The sequence below is a fragment of the Gossypium hirsutum genome, chromosome D06, assembly GCF_007990345.1.
Source record: "Gossypium hirsutum isolate 1008001.06 chromosome D06, Gossypium_hirsutum_v2.1, whole genome shotgun sequence".
Classification (NCBI taxonomy): Eukaryota; Viridiplantae; Streptophyta; class Magnoliopsida; order Malvales; family Malvaceae; genus Gossypium; species Gossypium hirsutum.
In genome coordinates this window covers 4,445,814-4,458,512 of record NC_053442.1, presented here as the reverse complement: position 1 = coordinate 4,458,512, position 12,699 = coordinate 4,445,814, and positions in this window count along the sequence as shown.

Genomic DNA, 12,699 nt, shown 5'->3' with positions numbered 1-12,699 from the left:
GCTTAAAGTTTTATTCTGATGAGTTTTATGAACTATACAAGTTAGAAGGGATCGTGAGACATTTGACAGTTCGTCATACTCCATAACAAAACTGCATTGCAAAATGAATGAACAGAATGATCATGGAGAAAATTCGATGTATGTTGTCGAATGCTAACTTACAGAAGTTGTTTTGGGCCAAAGCAGCCTCTACTGTATGTTTTTTGATTAATCGATCTCTATCCGTTGCCATTGAGAAAAAGACTCCACAAGAGGTATGGTCTGGTAATCCTACTGACTATTCTGATTTAAAGATCTTTAAGTGTCCTACGTATACTCATGTTGATAACGGAAAATTGGAACCGAGATACATTAAATGTGTTTTTCTTTGTTATAAAGCTAGTGTAAAAGGGTATAAGTTATGGTGTCCTGAAAATAGAAAAGTTGTGATTAGAAGAGATATTGTTTTTGATGAAACTGCTATGCTACTTAACTTATTTCTTAAAGGCTCTTCCAATAAAGAAAATTAAAAGCAAGTAGAGTATCAGATTAATCCAAAATCTACAACAGAGTCGACTCCTCAAGCCAGTACAAAAAATTAGAATAGAGTTACTTCTTCACCATAATACTCTACCGCTAAAAATAGAATTAGAAGAGAAATTAAACTTCCAAAGAAGTATGCCGAGGCTGATCTAGTTCTTTATGCTTTAAATGTGGCTGAAGATATATATACAAAATAAGAGCCTTCTAATTATTCTAAAGCGGTTAGCTGTGAAGACTTAGAAAAGTGGATGTTTTCTATACAAAAGGAGATGAAATCACTCCACAAAAACAGAATATGGGATCTTGTGAAACTTCTTAAAGGTAAAAAGGTTATTCGTTGTAAATGAGTGTTTAAAAAGAAAGAAGAGACTCTAGGAGTTGAAGAACCCAAATATAAAGTAAGGCTTGTTGCAAAGGGTTACAGTCAAATTTTAAGAGTAGACTTCATAGATGTGTTCTCCCCAATTGTAAAGCATAGTTCACTTCGAGCTTTGCTTGGTATTGTGGCGATGCATGATTTGGAGCTTGAACAGTTAGATGTAAAAACTTCATTTTTGCATGGAGAACTTGAGGAGGATATTTACATGCAACAACGAAAGGGTTTTACATTCTCAAAAAAAGAGGACTATGTTTGCTTACTGAAAAAGTCCCTTTACGGTTTGAAACAGTCACCAAGACAGTGGTACAAGAGGTTTGATTCCTTTATAACTTCTCATGATTTCAAAAGAAGTAGCTTTGACAGTTGTGTTGAAATCAATTATTTCTGAAAATATATGAATAGTTTATTCATTTTTGTTAGGACTCAACAGTAAAAAGTAATGTCAATTTTGTTATATATTCTCAATATTTTTTCTTTTAGACTATTTATCTTTTCCAACTGTGGTTTTTAAATGTGTTCAAACTATGTTGCATCTTTTCAACTCTAATATTTAGCGTGTTCTTAATTATATGATATAGTTTAATTTTTATTTTTGGTTTGCAACAACTATAGTGGAATCAGATTGAGATGTCAAGGTATGGGATACATATACGTATTATGGAGTGTTAAAGATTTAAATTAAAAAAATTAGCTCCACTTTCCTGCTTTATAAAGACAAAGAGGAAGCTTTGGAAACGTACAAACAGCTAGTTGAGCATTATGACGATCACATATTGTGCTGCTATCATCTTGTATACCACTAAAATGAATAGTTGTTTGTGGTAGAATGTTTTAAAAATGTTCCAACTTATTTTAGAGAAAAGATGAAGTTGGAAAATATTTATTTAAACTGAAGTGAGTATATGTTGTTCAGTTACATTAGAGAAGATTTTTGTAAGATCTTTTAGGATATTATTTGTATATGGGCCAAGAAAGTATTTACATGTTATATCCGGGAAAGTCAATATTCATTACTAATTTCAATGGGTAGGTAAATTTTTTACTCGATTTAAATACATGTAACAAACAAATGAGAGCTGCTATTAATGATGCCAATTTATAAAAAAAAAATTAAGTAAGAAGTCTTTACACTATATTTGTTCAATTATTTGTTACATGTCAAGATGCATGTAACAATATTCAATTCACTTTTGTTATTAACTTTTACTTAAATTGTTTATTTTATAGATTGGCATCATTAACATCGATATGAGTTGAGTAAGATAAAAATTTTATCCGCCCATCGAAATTAGTAATGAATATAGACTTTTTTGGATATTGTGTGTAAATACTTTCTTAGCCCATATACAAGCAACATCCTAGCAGATCTTAAAGAAATATTCTTTAATGTAACTGAACCACATATGCTTATTTCTTACTTCTTCATCTTTTCTCTAAAATAAGTTACAACATTTTTAAAACATTCTACTGCAAGCAACCATTCATCTTAATAGTATTCAAGATGATGGTAGCACAGTATGTGATCATCATGATGCTGAAATAGCTTTTTTTACGTTTTCAAAGCTTCTTCTTTGTCTTTATAAAGCAGGAAAATGGAGCTAATTTATTTGCTTAAAATTTTTGACACTTCATAATATGTCTATGTATCTCGTACCTTGATATCACAATCTGCTTCCATCATAGCTATTGCAAACCAAAAATTAGACTAGATCATATATAACCGAGAACATGCTAAACATTGGAATTGAAGAGATACAACATAATCTGACCACATTTGAAGACCATTGTTGGAAAAGATAAATAGTGCCTAAAAGCAGAAACATTGAGAATATATAACAAAATTGACATTACTTTTTACTGTTGAATCGTTGTAACAAAAAATGAATAAACTATTCCTATATTTTTAGAAATAATTTATTCCAAAAGAAGTGGGACCCTATATCAAAAAATTAAAATGACAATATGAATTATAACAACAAATTTATAATTTTTATATATTTCTTATTAGGTTTTAGCCGATTTTGCATATCTGATTAAAGTTTCAAATAATTGAACATACAAAAGTGGTACCCTATTCAACTCGCTCTCGAGGTTAATGATGCACATCTATAAAATAAATAATTTAAGTAAATAGAATATCATAATAAAAATATTGAAATCTTACTTGTGATTTTTTGCAAGCAATTATTTCGTTGTAATGATGGTAAACATTAGAGTAATACTTAACTAATTCATTCGTAAAAAAATCTTAAGTAGGTAACCCTGAAGTCATTTCTGTTTAATCACTTTATGCTTCAGGAGATGATCTAGATTTATAATAAAACGGAACTTATCTCTGAACTAAGGGAAGCATCCAGTAAAAACTCATGACTCACATGTTTCCTATCCATTTGGACATAGGCAAATAAGTCAACTAACAAATTGAGAATCGAACTTCAAAATAAATATATGAAAGATGCAATCAACTTACAAGATTTAATAATCAAGTTAGGTAAGAAAAGATAACATTTTAGACGTCATATTGAAATTCTTATAATTTCGAATAACAGATTCGAATGGCAAATTGATGATGTAGGTCATCAAATATTTTAGCTTATCAATAGCAACTCCAATTTGTCTATTACATGAATTCAAATCGAGTAAAAATTTTACTCGCCTATCAAAATTAGTAATGAATATAGACTTTTTCGAATATTGCATGTAAATGCTTTGATTATTTTTTTTGGTCCATATACAAGCAACATCTTGGAAGACCTTACCGAAATTTACACTAATGTAACTGAACCACGTATACTCACTTTGGTTTGAATAACTATTTTCCCTTTTCTCTCAAATAAGTTAGAACATTTTTAAAACATTTTATCGCAAGCAACCATTCATCTTGATAGCATACAAGATGATGGCAGCATAATATGTGATCGTCATGATACTCAACTAGATGTTTGTATAGTTCCAAAGCTTTCTCTTTGTCTTTATAAGCCAAGAAAGTAGAGCTAATATAAGAGTTTAACATTTAATCTATTCAATTGGAATTGCTTTAGTGAATGTAATTTTGTAAGTAAAACAAGTGAGTCACTTGATTTTACAAACTAAGTAGAAGAGAATTTAATAGAGAGAGATCTAGATTTTGGATACAAAAGTGGGGTAGCTACATTGCTAAGTGATAGGACTTAAATAATTGCTTAAATGAGAATAAATATAATGCATTGTCTCTATGGATAAAGCCTCGCAGATGTAGGTGATTACCGGATTGCGTAATCAATTTTTTATGTGTTATATTCTTCAATTGTTACACCTAGCAGTTATAACTGCTCAACTTTTTCTTGCAAAAATTGATTGTTTTCTTCAATTTGGTATGGAAGCTAATTAACACTTATATTAAGTGGTGTTCCTAGTGTCGATTCTTGCTTGCAATGGAAGGATTATTTGTCTCAGTCCACTTATGTTGGTGGTTCCAACTATGCATACTGAAAAGTTACGATGAAAGTCTTTATAAAATCTATGGAGGAAAAGGCTTAGCGTGCAGTCCTCATTAGATAGGAGGCTCCGTCATCACTCCTAAATCTGAGCTCACTTGAACAATTAAGGAAAAGAAGTTGGTCAATGCAAACTCTAATAAGGCTTTGTATGTCTTTTTTTTTTTTAGAGTTAATGTTCAAGAGTTCAAGAAAACATCCAAGTGCATTACATCAAAAAAGGCATGAGATATTCTGGAGATTGCCCATGAAGGTACAAACATTGTGAAGCAGTCAAAGTTGAAGGTGCTAAAAACAAATTTTGAGACACCTAGAATGCAGGTTAATAAAACTTGGGATGATGTAACAACCCGGTTTTGACCCTAATCGGAATAGTGGTTTTGGGACCACAAATCCGAATCAGAAAAATATTTTAATATTATTTTTAGTGTCTATTATATGTTAAGTTATAGGTGTGAAAAATTCGTGTGGAAATTTAATCGTTTGAATGTTCAATTTGATAAAAAGGGTTTAATTGCGTAAAATGAAAATTTAGGGGTTAAATCTAAAAATACCTAATTGATGTTGTCTTTTAAAAATGGGGGTCTTAAATGTCAATTAGACCATTTGAAATGATAGTGGGTGGCTATGGACAATTATATCCTTATGTTATATGAAATATAAATTATTTATTAAAGGTTAATAAGGTAAATAAATAAAACATACTAATATATGTTAATTAAAAACAAAGAAAAATTCAAGGTTATCATCTTCTTCACTAGCCGAAAGTAAACAAAAGAAAAAGAAAGAAAACCTAGCTACATTCGGTCATATAAAAGCTTGATTGAGGTTAGTTCTTTGTTCGGTTTTTAATAATTTTCACGTTTTTGAGATCGTTGCTTTGTGTTCTTCAAAACCCATGTTTTAATTTTGTGAATTGTTGATGATTTTGAAATGTGCCATTGATAAATGCTTGGACTTTGTGATAGTTGATGATGAAAAATGAAAGATATGTGATAGATTAATATGTTTTGTATTGGAATTTTTAGTGAAATTGAGTAAATAGGGCTAAATTGTGAAATTAAATTTTTGGGGACTAAAATGTGAAATAAATGCAATGTGTGGACTTGTATGAGAACCATGAATATTCGGCCCTTGTGTGGTATGGGAAAATTTTGTGTAAATTGTGTTTTATGCAATAGGGAGTAAATTGCAAAAAGTGTAAATATTAAGGGCAAAATAGTAATTTTCCAAATTATGTGTTTTTGGACTAAATTGAATGTGTTAATAAATAAATTATCTTATTTTGAATATATTTAGATCGAGAACCAAAGAAATTGGAGTTAGATCGGGGAAAAGCCAAATTAGTTGAATAATCGTCCGACTTCGATTTTCCATCGTCCGAGGTAAGTCTACTAGTTATTTAACGTATTTAAATCAGTATATATGTATGTATATCTATTTTATTTTTGTTGATCTATAATTAAAAATATTTTGATTGAATAAGTTTGAAATATAAATGGTATATATGTATATACCATATTCGAATATATGAATATATGCCTATATAAGTCTTTGAATTAATTGTAAGTACGAATGGTATATAGAAAAATATATATACATTGTTTGAATATTAAACATGTATCAATATGTTTATGTTATTGAAAATATTTGATGATATGAGGATTATAAATGTAAACACAAAATTCGAATATATATGTACATTCATGTATAATCTTTGAGTTTGATTGAAAGTATGTATATTGCATTTGCATAGATAATTTCGAATAAGTATATATATATATATATATATATATGTGAGTTGAAACATATATGTATATATGTTTGAATAGGTTTTGAACATATTTCAAGGTGTGAATGTTAAATATATATATGGGTAGTACTGCATATGTACGGATATACATGTAAAAGTTATTTTCGAATAGGTGGATATATATATATATATATATATGTTAAGTTCTTGTATTGAATTTAGTTAAGTAATAATATATAAATATATGTGTGTTTATAAATTTATAAGTGTTTGAATTGAATTGAAGACATGATTTATAAACTTTTAATTGATTGGACATGAACTACAATGAACATGTGTTTGTTATAAAGAATTATTTGAGGAAATATTTTGTATATGTGAAATTGAAATTTGTGATCTGAATCAGGCTATAAGCCTAGCAGGCTAAGTGCCGGTGATCTGAATCAGGCTATAAGCCTAACAGGCTAAGTGCCGGTGATCTGAATCAAAGGAACGAAGTTATTAGCTTAGATTATTTTAATATGTTTGAATGTGAAATATATATTATTTAAGTATAATGGAAGTTAAATATTATGATGGTAGTAGTTGAATCTATAATATAAAGATATATATATATATAAATGTATTCGGTTGAATCATTGAATTATCAAGTTTGGAATTGGTGATCTGAATCAGGCTAAGTGCCGGTGATCTGAATCAGGCTATAAGCCTAGCAGGCTAAGTGCCGGTGATCTGAATCAGGCTATAAGCCTAGTAGGCTAAATGCTGGTGATATGAATCAGGTTATAAACCTAGCAGGCTAAGTGCCGGTGATCTGAATATGTTAAATTAAGTGATTATATGCATTTGATATATATATAAATATATAAATGATTTTGATTTATTTTAACTTAATGATGGAATAAGTATAAGTATATATATATGAATTTTTGCTCATGATTTACTAAGCTTAAATAGCTTAACGTGTGTTGTATTTGTTTACCTCTGTTTTATAGATTTTGAAGTCACGTTACAAGCTCGGGGATCATCAGCATAGTCTATCACACTATCAACCGTCTTTGGTATTTTATATATTTTGAATTCGAACCTATGGCATGTATAGTCTAGTTAATATGTTTAATTTTGGGATATGTGAATATGAGCCATGCGAAAATGGCTTACTTTGTTTTGACCTATTTTGGTGTCTATGCATATAGTTTTAAAGGTCATTAAAATGGAGATTTTAATTATACATATTTGATTATAGTATAAGCTATGATAGATAAGTAAGTGTTATTTAATCTGCTGAACTCCATACTTTAAAATTTTATTTAGTTTGATGTTCATTCATTATTGCTTTCGATGTATATATAAAAAAAAATTGAAATTAACTTACATGCTGTTCGATTTGTACTGCATGAGGGAGTTAAAGTTGAACTTAAGACAAGTTATTAGCTAATTAATATGCTGCTGTTATATTATGAAGCATTGACTGTCCAAATTAGGGCATAATTATGGTATTTAGATAATTAATATGCTAAGGTTGTGATGTGAATCATTGGTTGTCCGATTTAAGACACTTATTGTATTTTAGTTGTTAAATGTTGCCGTTAGGAGGAGGATTATTTCTGTCCAAAAGTGGCATTGTTGTGTCTATTAATGTTTTAATATCTGGTCCAATTTTGTAAATAAATTGTTGACTAATTTTGGTAATAATAATTTTGGGTCGGATTTTGATTGGTAATGCCTCATAACTCTAATCCGGCGACGGACTCAGGTCGGGGTGTTACAGATGAAATGTGTCATTTTGGAAAATCTATCAACAATCACGAAAATACAATCTCGTTTCTTGCTTGGTCCTTGGAAAACTTAACACAAATCCATCAAAATCTCAATCCAAGTTGAATTATGTACTGGAAGAGGAGTGTACAAACCATGAGGTATCACTTTTAACTTTGTTTTTTTGCTTGCTATACAAGTAGAAAATGCTCATGCAAAATATCGTAAGTCTTAGTGATATAAAAATAACCCATGAGATCACCACTATAGGCCTCTCTAGCTAACAATTCACACATGGAATAGTTTGATAAGCATAATATCTTTTTTGGATCATGTTCTAGACTGGTGAGATGTTATAATTGCAATTATTTAGCAATCATTATTTGAGATCTAGTTGTTTACAAGGTGGTGATGGTTTTTCAAAAAATAGGATTGTGCAAATCCTAACTAAGATTTTCTAGTTTATCTTATGTTCAAGTTTTTAAGATTGGAGCCCACTCTCCAAATATTCATGAGTTTGAAAATATTGAAAGAGTTCATTTGGTTAAAAGATAGAAGATGTTTGACTGGAAAGTCTAGAGACCCAAGGCCGACCCTGGGGGATGTTTTGAGGTGTAGCCGCCCAGGGCCCAAAAATAAAAGGGGCCTAAAAGATAAAAATATCTTTAAAATAATATTTATTTTAGATAAAAAGATTCTTAAATATTATTTATTGTTTGGTATAAATAATATATTTTTAGTAGAGTAATTATTCCGTCCAATATTAATGGAGTAAAAAACTCAACAAGCAAATCTAAATTAATGTCAATTTTTTTAATTATTATTGTATTATGCTCTAAAAACAAATGACATCAATCTAGACAGAAATTTTTTACTCTAGTAGCAATATATAAAATAATTATTTTTTGAACAAATTCACAATTAAATTGAGGTTGGATTAATTCATCATATAGTTAAGTAAAATTCTTAAATAATTATAGTATGAATAGATATTTTTTTCTTACTTGAATAAATAATTTATATTTTTTTCGACGCATTAAAATTGAAATTTATGATTTATTGTGATAATCATCAAGCCATATCCACTTATAATTGGTTTTTTATATAAAAATCTAAAAATAATAATAACCTACGAGATTTGTACCATGGTGACCTAAATGTAATTAAAATAGATACTATATATATAATAGCTTAAAATATACTTTTAAATCCTTATATTTTTTTTTGTACATTTGAAATATAATCCTTTTATATTTCATGTTTTAAATTTCGGGTTCAATTGTTAACTCTGTCCAATTTTTCTAATAAGTTCATTAATATGATATTTTAAAATAAAAAAAATACTAACTTAATAGTCATGTATAACATTATACATTAGACCAAAATTCGTGTATAATTTTGAGTTTTGTCCCTTTTATTAGTAGTAACTAATTTTAAAATTAAAAATTGAGAAGGACTTTTTGGAAAATATTGATGTTAATCTTATCATTAATGATTTTGCATCTCAAAATGCTCGTAGAACCCTTTTTTTTAATGATTTTTTATGTTTTTGTAGTTGATGACATAAAAGTAGATTGGATGAAAAATATATATTTTTTAATTTTGTTAGAAAATTATATTATTCGCTTAATTTCATAAAATATATTATTTTAATGAAACTACTAGTATATAATTTTATTTTATTGTATTACATTTTATAATTTTTTAAAAAGGGCCCGGTTTATCATTTTGCCTAGGGTCTCAAAAATGTCAAGAACGAGCCCGCAGAAACCTCTCTAGATGTACTTTGAGATCTCTCCGCAACATCGAGCTTTTTTCATACAAATGAGCCCTATTTTTTAATACTTAACACAACATTATTCAGTCTTGAGACATAACTAACAATTTGTTAATGTACTCTCATACATAGCTTAAGATTATTGATAACTAAACCGACCTAACAATACGTCTTTCTTTGGTCTTACACATTGTTAGCATGATCTTATACCAAACATTTCACATATTCTCCACTATCCTTCATTTGGCAGAAACAATTTCCCTTGGGATAATTATTCCACATAAATAAAACATGTTGTACAAAATAAACAAATTTTACATAATAGACATATAATTTCAATTTATCTAAATTAAAACAAAAAATACAGATCATGAAATACTCCAAAAACACTTAATCTGGTTGATTTGATTATCGAGATTTATTGACTTGCATTGGTAAAAACAGATGTAAACATATAAACTTATACCAACCAAATGATCTTTTATAAGCACATTTAATATAACACTTTATTAAATCAAATAATTAATCTATGTGCAATTAAATTAATGTGGGAAGTCACTAAATTAGAAAATAACTAATAGTCGGAGCTGAATAAAACTCGATTTGAGTCGAAAAATAAAAAAATATATCAAATTTTGAGTTATCAAATCGAGTTATTCGAATTATTCGAGTTAACTCGAATAACTCGATTCGAGTTTCGAGTTCGAGTCGAGTTAAATTTCACAATTCAAATAACTCCAATAATTCGAATAACAGATTGGTGTGTATACCATTTTGGTCCCTGACAAGTTTGAAAAGTAGTAGGAAATTGGTCTCTCACAACAAAAATTAAAATAATTTTCAAAAATTTAAAATATTTATAAAAAATTTAAAATTTATATTTTAAAAAAATTACCAAAAAAATTCTAAAAACATATAAAAATTAAAATTATAAAAAATTTCTAAAATAATAATTTCGGAACCTAATTAATTATTCAAATTTATCATACTCAATTATCTTATTTTTTAAATATTTTTCTTTGAATTTTTTTTTCAAATATATAGGTTTCAAATTCATGTGCTTTAACATGGAATTAGTTATACTATAACAATATTTTTATTTGACATGTTTAATTTTTTAATTTAACTAGAACAATTTCATCGATTCGACTCGGCTCAATTCGAAAAAATTTCAAATCGAATTAGAATGATAAAATATGACTCGTAAACTCAATTAACTCAAAATTTTTCACTCGATTCAACTTAATTTAATTTAACCTCAAGCCCTACTAACAGCTACTTACCCATTTGAAGTTGTGAGAAGACCTTACAATTGAGTTCCAGCACACTAGGCTGGGCTAATTCCCAAATTACTACAACTAAGCGGATATAAAGGTTTTAATAAATTCCTCAAAATTGTTTCTCAAAAATTGAATGGTTTTCTAACTGTGACATGGGAAGCAACACCAGAACATGGGAGTTCATCTCACATTTATGTTTCTATTCTGTTCTAAAATTTTAATGAGTGTGATTATGGGCAAGGAATGGTAGTTGCCTCCAGCTATCAGACTCATTGGGCTAAATATTACATATGATGGTGATGGGTGGGGTAAGATTAGTTCGAGTTTAGGTTAAGTTTAGACGTGGTATTATTATTATAAATAGTTATTAAAGAATAATTTAACTCTATAAACCTTAAATTATACTAAATTTGTTCATATCAGTATTTAATTAACACAAATTAGTTTAAGCTCGTTCATATTTTTATTTTTAAAAATATAGTTGTTTTTATTTAATATTTATTAATTATATACCTCTTTATAGATATAATGCATTTAAATTTTATTATGATATAAATATTATATTTATTAATTTAAGCTCATGATTAGAGATATTTATAGATTAGATCGGACTTCTAAATAATATCAATATCATACATAATTATCCAAATTCGGTCTAATTAAGAACATGGGTCTTAAGTTTTGTCGATGTCCATTCATATTTGTATATTCCTAACCTAAACTTGTTTAAGTCTACCCATACTATTTTTATTTAAAAATAATAATTTTTATTTAATATTTATTTAATATTATTAGTATTACCTTTTTAAAATTTTTAAACAGGAATAACTTAATATCTTTTTTAATATTTATATTATAGTATATTATATTTAAAAGTTACATATTATAAAATAAATGAAATATATATTATAAAATTAAACATAACAGTTAGGTGTTTTTGATGTTGTCCACGTATTTTTGTATGTGATGATTTCCTTGATTATAGATCCACCGTCCAACTGCTATCAGAATTTTGACTTTCATAGCTTAGAAGCTTGGCTTTAATCAGGATATAATTTAGGGTAAACTATATCTAAGGTAGATATACAAGGAGTAAATTTACAGTTTCGTCATTTAATTTGAAAAAGTTATAAAATAATTATTTAATTATTCGAAAATTTTTATTTAAGTTATTGATTTATTAAATTTGTTAATGTACGACATTCTTTGTTCGCACTCTTTATACCAATGGAAAGTTTTTTTTCCTTTTTTCTTCCATAGTTAAATTTTTTTCATGAAACAACTTTAAATGTCATGAAACTATGAACCATAATCTAAACAACTTTCTTCTATGATATCTAATACTTATTGTCATATCGACTTGAATCTAAAGTATGTTATTAAACTCATCGATGGGTACTGATCAATAATACTGACCGTCAAATCGTCGCTTGGAACTCACTAGTTGAACGTAAAAAAAAAGCTTTAACAATTCATTGACTTAAATAAATTTTTTCGAATGATTCAATAATCATATTATAATTTTTTAAAATTGAACGGTCGAAATATAAATTTATTAATAATTTTGATGATGATGCATTAAAGATTTGTTAGTTGGTGGTTTTTTTTTTTTGTATGAATGTTACACTTATGATGCTTCAAATTGTTTTAAATATTTAAATAGTTTTCAAATGGTTTCAAATGATCGAGTCGTGTTAATCATGTTAGTTGTTTGAATTTTGTCATGTTATTATAATTTATAAAAAAGAAGGAAA